We start from the raw sequence: 10,357 nt of genomic DNA, 5'->3' as shown, positions 1-10,357 counted from the left end.
CTAGTTGTCTCACCAGGTCCATCTAGGCTGTTATGACGAAGCCAGATCCCATGTTGTACAATGAACTTTCTGAGCCCAGAAGTGGTGTGAGAACCCAGCACCTGGATGGGTCTGGTTAGCTTAGACCTGACTGTTGGAGCTGCCATGGCTGTGTCAGAACTCAGTCTTACCCCAGGGGAGGCTGACACTGCTTTGTCAGTAGATGAGACAGGATTCTCTATTAAACAAGCAGTCAAAGGCCAGGAAACAAGATGGTCTGGACGAATCTGGGGAAATTCACAATTTTGTCTAATATGATGCCCAATTCAGTGACTGGCAGTTAGTATGCATTGTAAAAGTGAATGTTGATACTGTTGTTGGTACAAATACATAATCAAAGTGTTAAGAATTCTAGGACTATTTGTGGCATCTAGATATGTTTTATTTCCCATAAGAATGATTCTGAGTTTATAAGGTGATGAGGCACCCAGAGTTTGCCTGACCATAGGCTGAAATTGGCTCTGTAATTTGTCAGGCCAGGTTAAAAAAAAATGAAACTGTAGGACCTTTTGTTGAAAACTTACTGAGAATTTCAAGACAACACTGTAAGGTAATAACTAGCAATGAGCAGTGAAAGGGAAGGAGCTTATTGGAAAACATGTCAAAAGAAAAAGATTAATGGGATTAATTCTTGATAAGGTCCATTGAGGTTGATGTGAAGCTAGGAATTATGGCTGTAGGTGTCTCCATTTGTGTGGGAAGGATAATTTCTTTACCGGCACAGGCACACTAAGATAACTTCTGACCAGCTACTCCAATGTCCACATCAACATGGGATTGACTTGTAGATGAAGACCCCCTAAATAGGGAGTTCCAGAGAGGTCAAAAATTTCACCCCCCTCCCCCCGCCACATGAGGGAGGAGTTGAGCAGCTGACTGCAAGGAGTACAGAAGTGATCCCCCGTTCTCCAGGAGGGTATCAAAGAGTAATAAATTTGGAGACAGCACTGTCTCCTTTGTCTTCTCTGCTTGGAGACAGCCCACTCTCCCTCTGTCTCTCTCTGAGAGTGCCTCTCTGCTGAAGCCTCACTTTGCTTTTATTTTACTTTCAACTCACTTTTCACTTTACTTTCACTTGTAATAAATTTTTTTTGTCTGGCTTTTGGTGGCTGACTTCAAATTTTTCTTTCTTTGGAACACAAGAACTGAGGTTTGGAGTTTCAGCTCCCTGCTGAAAACAGGGCAACACCACCCAAGCACTAATCAAGCACCAGGCATTTCTAAACATGGAACTGTATGCAGTTGTACAGGTCTCATGCTCATGAAGGCACCCTCCTAGAGGCTCCAGGGACATACCTCAGACGTCTCATCTTTCACCTGAGTTTAGACTAGCCCACATAACTCTTAACTTCATATTTTCTCCTTACCTGTAGAAATGGCCCAGTGGATACGAACTGACTACCATGTGTGGTGTTTAAGAGTCTTAGTTCTCAAATCACTTCTCCTCCACAGCCTTTTCTGTCTACACTTAGGTGTACAATGTTTTTTGGGAGCATGCACACAGATGGCTCCCAGAGTTCTGAGATGGAGCAGATGGGATGTTCTGAGGAGGTAGATGGAAAGAGGGCTTTTCCATGGTGAGAATGAGAAAGGAGGCAGATTATTATGCTTGTAAGGGTTTTGGTTGTAGAAAGTGAGATTAGTAGTTTCTTAAGAAAAGGGCTTTAAAGACAGATGAGGGGATGACCGAGGTACCATATTGGGGGTGGGGGAAGGAAGTTCATATGCTAAACACAAACCTTACAGTTTTAACTGGGTCCAAGCTGTTAGTATCTAACCTTAAATTTTGTGAGTCTTAATAAACCACATAAATAAAATGTATCTCCTCTGTCTAGGATAGCTTAAAAAATTAAAGCTTAAGTCTTGTTGAAAGTGGAAACCGTTCTGTTCTGATACAATTCTTCATAAAAGAAATCAGGGCTCCTTGGAGAACTGGCTGATGCTAGGACTGAGGCAAGAAATATAAAATATAAATCTGGAGAGTCTTTTAGTACTACAGAGTTAAGAATTACTCAAAAACAAAATGAGGGTTATGTCAAAGGGACACAGGTGCCACCAGGAAGGGTTCCCAATGGCACAGCTAGAATAATTTAACAAAACAAAAACATAGTATTGAATTATAACCTAAAGCATAAAATAAGTTTCCACGAGTCTAAAATGACATGAAAAAATAATTAATACAGAATAAACATGGAATAGACAAATTTTCTGTGCAGAAGAATTGCAAATAATTTATGTTGGGACCCTGTCCTCAGAGAAAGAGCGTAACTTCTCACTCCTTACATATGGACAGCACATAGTAACTTTATCCCAGAGTAGGGTGGAAATGAGGGAGGGGGGGAAGCAGTAGTTTTATAGTGAAAAACCCTGCAAAACTCTATATCATTAGCAGATCAAGGTTAACATCTGCAATAATAAGTCACATTGATATATTTCCTTGATATGGCATGATGAAAATGGCGCTTGATTCCTGTGGTGTTTCTCCTGCAAACCCATAAATGCTGTTGAGTTATGAGAAACACATCAAAGAAAGGTCCAGAGCCAAGAGGAACCTAAGAAAATGTGATGACAATATATTATGATATCTGGGACAAGATCTTAAAACAGAAAAAGGATTTTAGGATAAAATTAAGGAAATGTGGATAAATGTGGATAAAGTTTGGATTTAATAGTAACATACTGATGCTGGTTTATTAGTTCTGATGAATGTGTTATGTAAGTATGTTTACACTAGAGGAAACTGAATGCAGGTTACATGGAAGTTCTGCATTATCTTTGCAACTTTTTAAAAAATTTAAAAATTCTTCTAAAATGAAAATCTTATTGATAAATTATACAAACCATTCTGATTATGCTTTCTGACCTCTGACTTGGTCATTATGTCATCATTGTCCTTTCAGGGAATCTCTGATTACAGTCTCTTGACTTTGACTTAAACAGAGGTAGGAAAATTGGTTACTATTGGTAAATGATAAGCACCCAGGCTAAATAATTTTAGGAGTGAACATCACTTTTTGTGATCTGCTGTAAACACTGTTGGCTACCAATCTGGCACAACTGCAGACTACTCAATAGGATGAACATGAGTTAGTCTTGGCAGTGATTAAAAACTTGGCCCAGCCTTGCAGAGTGGGAGGTTCAGAGGGACTACCCACCATCATTCCATCTTGGAGGTTTCTCCAGGTGTCCTGCTGCCTTGCTTTCCCTCCTGGTAAGTGTAGAAGAGGTTATGGTTGGGAGGGAGCAGCTCAGCACCATGCACTCTTGAAGCAGTGGCTTCCTTAATCTCCACAGTAACCCTGTGCTAGGAGGGAGGAAATCACTGGATTGCTATCCTGTCAGAGTTGTGCTTGGGGACCCCCATGATATCCAGCACTGGGCTCTGATTGCCCCTGAAGACACAGTGCCATCCAGGACCTTTGACACCTGGGGATCCCACTCCAAGGAGGTACCGGGTGGGGGTGTGGCCCTTTCTACCTCCGGCAACTTCTGCAACAGTGCCCCTCCTGAACCTCTTGCTCTTCTCTACCTTGGGGCAGGTGTGTCCTCGGTTGAGAGAGTGCTGGCCCCTACCAAGATGGGCTGGGGAGACTGCTACTATACATATACTGAGCTCCTGGACATTTCTCAGCGCTTCAAGCAGAACACCAAAGAGCTCATGATCACCAGGATCCTACAGGTGTATGACCAGGGGGACTCAGCTCTGTCCCTGAATTCCAGGGAGCTGACGCTGCTGGGTGACCTAATCCAGGATGCCATTTTCAGCTATCACCGCAAGATGCTGCTCACCTGGCTGCTGCAGGCCTGGTATGGACACTGGGTTTCTTCCTGCACTTCGAGGCCACTGAACTGCCCTTCTGTCCTTGAACCACCGTGGAGGTGGGCATCCAGATGGTGCGTAAGCTGGGCATGCTCAACTGAATCTACCATGAGCCGCCCTCACCACCCTCACCTCCTGCACCCAAGTATGCCAGAGGATGTGCCTTTCACTCAGGCCCTGCAGCAGCGCCTTCTGACAGCAGTGCCCTCCTAGCCGTGGCTCTCACTGGTCAGCCTGTTAGTCAAGGGTATGACCGTGCTGGAGGTTGCGATGAGATCCAGCTCATTGCTAATGTGGGTTTGCTTTGGTGCCAGAGCCAGCCAGGCTGTGCCAAGCTCATGCTGGGGCCGGACCCCACATGCAAGGACCTCACAGGTTGGCTGCTTAGCTATGGGGTGCCCAGGGAGAGGGTGAATGAGCGGCCCACCAAGGTCCTCCTTGAGCTGTGCATCAAAGAATCCAAGCACTGGGGCAGCCAGCCAGTCTATGGGCCAGGAGAGGAGCAGCTGCCCCCACCCCCCTATGCTGACCAGGTCTGCAGGGAAGAGTCTCCCTCGTGCCAGGACTAGCCCTTCCCACTAGCCCACCCAGTGGGTGCGGTGGGAGGCCAAACTAGAAGAGCTGCTTTCAGCCTAGAGTTCAGAGAGGGTGCATTTCCCATGTATCTCAAGCACCCTTACTCATGGTCAGGGGCCCCAGAAGAAAGGGGCGTCCTTATCTCTGGCTGCTCTCGTTCGTTAACACTGACCAGAGTTATGAAAAGAGTCATGAAAACAGCCACTTGCCCAATTGGGCCTTGGAGTGGGTTGTGCCATTTTGTTAATCTCAGCCTGGCATCAGCGTGATTGGGCACAGTAGTGGACCCACCCTCTGCCATTTGAGCCCCCAAACACTACAGGCCAAGTGGAAACCCCATGGCCCACAATCCCTGACATCTTGTTTTTACTTTTTTTTTTTAAGTTTTAGATGCAATATTTTTTTTTTTAAAGAGAGAGAGAGAGAGAGAGAGAGAGAGAGAGAGAGAGAATTTTTTAATATTCATTTTTTAGTTTTCGGTGGACACAACATCTTTATTTTTTATTTTTATGTGGTGCTGAGGATCAAACCCAGGTGAGCGGGCTATCGCTTGAGCCACATCCCCAGCCCTATTTTTACTTGATATTTTTTCCCTTTGCAATGTTTTCCCTCTCCAGGTCTTGTTTTTCTTTTAACTATTGTAATGCTTCCATTTTAAACTGTGCTTTGCTGAATGCCCCCATAGAGGGGCTACCCATCCCTCCAGGTGGGTCTGGTTTCTCTAATCTGTACATGTGGCCCCCCACAAGTCTCTGAGGTAGGTTTAGGGGCATGTGAACCAGAATCACAGCTATGGGGACAACTGGTGGTTCTGCTCTCATGAAATGGTTCACTCATTAAAAAACAAAAACAAACACACACACACACACACACACAAAACATGACCCAGCAAGCACAACAGGAAGCATAGTTTTACATCACATCAGGAGACTTCCCCAGATCTCTGACTTTCATAACAGCAACATTGGGCTGTGATTTGGAGGTGAATACTACTTACCAGGAACAGGTATTCCCATAATAAGCAACAATCCCATTTTTATTCCATCTGCATTAAAACCATCTGTCATAAGAGAAAAAGCAGGCAAAAAAAGGATTCCTAAGACAAATATTTATTCCTTGCCTTTGATAGATATAAATGTGCTAATTGGCATTTTGAATATTGAGAATTATGGGGAAAACATATAATTAATATTACCACTTAAACGTTTGACCTTACCTTCCACAATAGATACAATTATCTAATTAAAGAAGATGGAAATGCCAAAAGTAGAAGAGACATACTACTGCAACAGAGTGAATAGGTGTGGAAAATTTCATTGTTGTCAAACTCTCTGTTTAATACCATTATTGAGATTCCTTTGTGCTTTTTATAAAAATTTGAACTTCTTATATTTAGGGTATATTTGAATGACTTAAATGGCAGAGGATGGAAATTTACAAGCATGGCCATAAATCTACTATATTATTTTCTTATTGTTCATTTGGATAAAATGTTTCCTTTTCCTAAGAAGCGTATTTTAAAGCAACAAGTTTATGGAAAAAATGCAAGTAAAATGTTAGAATATTTGCATTTGTAGAATAAACAACTACAAGCATTAATATTTCACATATTTGGTAGTTGGTCTTATTTAGTATTTATCAACCCCCAGATGTTGAGAAATTGGCAATCTTACTTTGTTTCTAAATATTTAATATCGTTTTAAATCAGACTTTTCCTTTTTCCTGGTGTATTCCTGTTAAGGTGGGATAAGCAAAACATTTCAGAAAATTTATCCTGAGTTATTGGGAATAGAAGAAAGAGCTGATCTGAGATCTATTCTCGTATTTTCTGAATTTCAGTACATACTCAGAATGATTCTTTAAATAGAAGAGGTGTGTTTCTTTTGTTTCAGGAGTTAAAAAAAAAGTTTGATTGATGTCCCTCAAGTACTGGTTGAGTCTAAGAGAACACTTTTAAAGATCTAAGGATTAATGGGGTTTGAAGAGTTTAAAAAGAAAAAAAATCCATATTCAAGTTAATGTGTTTCCCTCCATCATTTTTCCTGGCTTTGAGTTTTCTGACATTGCCTGCCTCCTTGTCTCTTGGTATTTCTGAATTCTTTCCAGTCATTGCTTGACTGGGAATACATCCCTTTTCTTTTATGCTATTCTATTGACGTTCTGTTGAAAATATAGTTATGAGAAAAAGGAAGAATAAATGGGAGCTGTTGGCTGTAACACAAGAAATGACCTAGGTTTCAGGTGGGGGTAGGGGTGGGTGGAGGAGAGAGGCAGACACTTGCCTGACCACCTAGTGAGCAGAATGTCCCTAGTTTGATGATTTTCTGCTTTCACTTGAAGGCAGCCCTAGGGCTGTTTGGGAAAGAAGCATCCACTAAATTCCTGAAGACTGTGATCATGTATTCCCTTCCCCTGCTGGGTTCTCCTTAAACCTAGCATGGCTCAGGATGCTTGTCCATCAAGCCATTTACCGTAGGTTTGAATTTTGAATTCTTATCTCCACTTGTTTATTCCTGTCCTACAATTGCCAAATCATGCATTCTGGGTGCAGTAGTGTGTGTGTGTGTGTGTGTGTGTGTGTGTGTGAAAGGGCAAAAATGTACTAATACTGACCTTCTAATGTGCTGGGGATAGTTTAAGGATCATTTCTGCAGATATGGACCTTGCTCACATGGAGCTTATGTTCTGAGATAGAATTAAGGCAAAAGCATAAAAATTAATAGAAAAGGAGCAAGAAAGGAAAGAAGGAAGAAAAGAAAAAAAAATAATAAGTAGTGATAGGATAAGTACCAAGGCGATGGAATGAAAAGCTAATAGTGGGAAGGAGTCAACTGTAGATTGAGTTATCAGCAAAGGTGTCTTGGAAATGAAACTCAAGCTGAGAGTTAGAGGACAAAGAAGAGTATTTCAAATAGGAAAAAGCTGGTGCAAAGTCCTTTGGTGGAATAGTCTCAGTGTCTGAGGACTATTTCAGTGGTGAACTGGAGTGGAGCTGGGTGTGGAAGAGAAACTAGTGTGGTGGGATTGTGGAAGGCCTTGCCAATTATTGCTAATAATTCAGGTTTATTTTAAATATGATTAAAAACCCTTTCCCTGGGTGTTCTTAGGTAGGATTAGAATGGGGAGGGGGTTGTTACAGATGGAGATCTACCTGCACAGCCTAAGCCATGTTGGCAGGGGTAAGAGGGGGGCAGTCCTGAAACCACTACTTCTTTGCAATATTGCCAGAAGAATGTCAAGTGAGTCACACATAATTGTAGGCAGGAGTTTATTAGAAGGGAAAGGAAAAGGGACAAAATGACACTCTTAAGGGAGAAAGGGAGAGAATGTCCTCTCAGAGTGGAGAGGGACCACACACCTTTCTGTCCTCCAGTTTTATTGGGGGTCCCAGAGAAGTTTCTAGAGAGTCCCAACCCAGGTACACCTTTTGACTTTTTTTGGGGGGTGGGGAGGTTGTTGGGGGACTAGGGATTGAACCTAGGGCTGTTTAACCATGGAGCTATGCATCTCCAGCTCTTTTAATATTTTATTTAAAGATGGGGTCTCGGGGCTGGGGATGTGGCTCAAGCGGTAATGCACTCGCCTGGCATGCGCAGGGCGCTGGGTTCAATCCTCAGCACCACATAAAATAAAAATAAAGATGTTGTGTGCACCAAAAACTGAAAAATAAATATTAAAAAAAATATAAAAAAAGATGGGGTCTCACTGTGTGGACTAGGGCCTTGTCAAGTTGCTGAGTCTGGCTTTGAACTTGTGATCTTCCTGCCTCAGCCTCCGGAGCTGCTGGGATTACAGGTGTTCCCACCATGCCCCACTACTTTTGACAGATGCAGGATGACATCAGACTTTCAAGTCACCACTGCTCATGGTCTTACCCCATGGAGGGGGAAAATTCACTATTATAATGACATGCTAAAGAACATAGGCAACTCTGGGTCACCTTGGCCCTTGCTGACCAGTTCTAATTGGAACTTGTTCCTAAAGATTTTATGGTTGGGGTCTTTGCTTTTAATTATCCTGTCTCCCTGAGTCATGGATTCTGGTTTGCATAAATGTCACCAAAGTCTTCTTCATAAATGTCACCAAAGACTTCTCCCTGCTCATACTCCCTGAAGGGGTAATTTGTGTTCTTATGAGCAGAGAGAAGTCTATGAGCCTGCCTTTCTCTTTGTTTGTTGAGGAATGTCACATGTCATATTAGTTTAAGCCAGGCAGAGCCAGAGTGGTTACTGGTAAATTGGGTTTTAGAAGAAAGCATGTGAGTGTGTGTGTGTGTGTGTGTGTGTGTGTGCGAATGCATTCAGCCCAGTCTATAGAATTATCCCCTTAACCTCATGTTTTCACCACTCAGGTCTGTCAGCTTCCCATCAGGGGTAACTGCATCTCATAAAAACTTTTAAACTTTTAAACATATTTAAAAGATCACTGATAAACATTTGAAAAGACCACGCATTTTTAGAAGAGAATGTTATGGTGAGTATTTTGTAAGAGATCAAAGTATAAGAACAGAAGAAAGAACAAGAAGAAGGGCCAGTCAGAAAGCTCGTGCTATTAAGTGTAGGTGGGGAGGGATGGTGATTTACACTAGGGATGTGGTGAAATGGACAAACAGAGCTGGCCTTGGTGGCACACAGCTGTAATCCAGGGGACCTGGGAGGCTGTGGCAGGAGAATCACAAGTTTGAGGCCAGCCTGGGCAACTTAGCAAGTTCCTGTCTCAAAATGAAAAAGAAAGAGGGCTGTTGCTGAAAGCTTGGTGGTAGAGCACTTGCCTAGCATGTGGGAACCCCTGAGTGCAATCCCAAGTACCAGGAAAAAAAAAATGTAGAGAAATGGACAATTATGGATATGTTCAATGACGGAGAGAACAGGACTAATAGATGGATTGGATATGGGAGATAAAGAAGATCAAGAAATCAGATTTAGGTTATAGACTGATATGTGGCCTGAGAAGCCAGGTGGATGGTGGTACCCTCTTGCTGAGATGGGTAAGGCTGGTGGAAAATCAGATTTCGAAGGACAGTGAAGTCAGAAGTTGTTTTCACCAGTGTATTTCTGAGGCATCCTAAAGTGGGTCTTTACATGTGTAAGCATGGGGACTTGAATTTCAAGATTAAGACAAATTTAAAGATTTGATTTGGCTCTCATCATCATATAGATGAGATCTAAGGAGGTTTTGGACATAGTCCTAGTCCATTCCAAATTTAGATGTTGGAGAGAAGAGGAATTATCAACAAAGATATCTGCAAAAAAGCAACTCAGTGAGATAAAAGGAGAATCAAGAAAACGTGATACACAGAAACCGAGAAGAAATATTTCAAGAAGGATGGTGCAGGCCCTATTTTAATTGCTGCTGACAGAGGGGGGATTTTTGTGACTCTTTAACAGACCAGAACTCAGGAAGATAAGGATAATTCCCTCTAAGCATAAAATCTGTAAGAGCTGGATCCAATTAGAACCAGTCAGCATGGGCCAAAGTGACCTTTGGATCTTGAAGAATGGAGATCACAGTAGAACAATCTTAGAGGTTTGGTTTAGGATGAAGCATACTTGGAATAGGTTAAGTATGTGAAAGTAGAGGTCTTGACGAGAAGCAACTCTTCCAAGAAGCTTACAGTCAAGGGAGTTTTTTTGTTTGTTTGTTTGCTTTTGTTTTGATTAGGAGATTAGAACACATTTATGGCTTGATGACTGTATAAAATTAAGATTTAGTATTTGGAAAACATAGTGAAAAATGGCTTTCAAAGTAGAAATACTTTGGAATTTAAAATACCACTTGGTCTCTTCTAATGGTTTGACAGTTTTTTGTTTTGTTTTGTTTTGTTTTTTAACATTAGGTAGATGATCAGCCATGAAAGGGTGAACAGGGAAAGGACAATCAAGGGCAACTGAAACCCATGTGAATCCTTGTCTGATAGGAAAA

At 42.1% G+C, this 10,357-nt stretch overlaps 1 non-coding gene and 1 pseudogene across 1 annotated transcript; both read left to right on the top strand.

Moving 5' to 3' along the window:
* Window positions 1-1,533: 1,533 nt before the first annotated feature.
* Window positions 1,534-4,428, top strand: LOC107139740 (annotated as a pseudogene).
* Window positions 3,394-3,491, top strand: LOC125618244. Its single transcript, XR_007349505.1, has one exon. It is a non-coding gene; the product is annotated as a small nucleolar RNA SNORD88 (small nucleolar RNA).
* Window positions 4,429-10,357: the final 5,929 nt, after the last annotated feature.

Source organism: Marmota marmota, unplaced genomic scaffold, assembly GCF_001458135.2.
Source record: "Marmota marmota marmota unplaced genomic scaffold, marMar, whole genome shotgun sequence".
NCBI lineage: Eukaryota > Metazoa > Chordata > Mammalia > Rodentia > Sciuridae > Marmota > Marmota marmota.
Note: the sequence above shows the minus strand (reverse complement) of the source record. Positions and strands in the feature narration are given on the sequence as shown.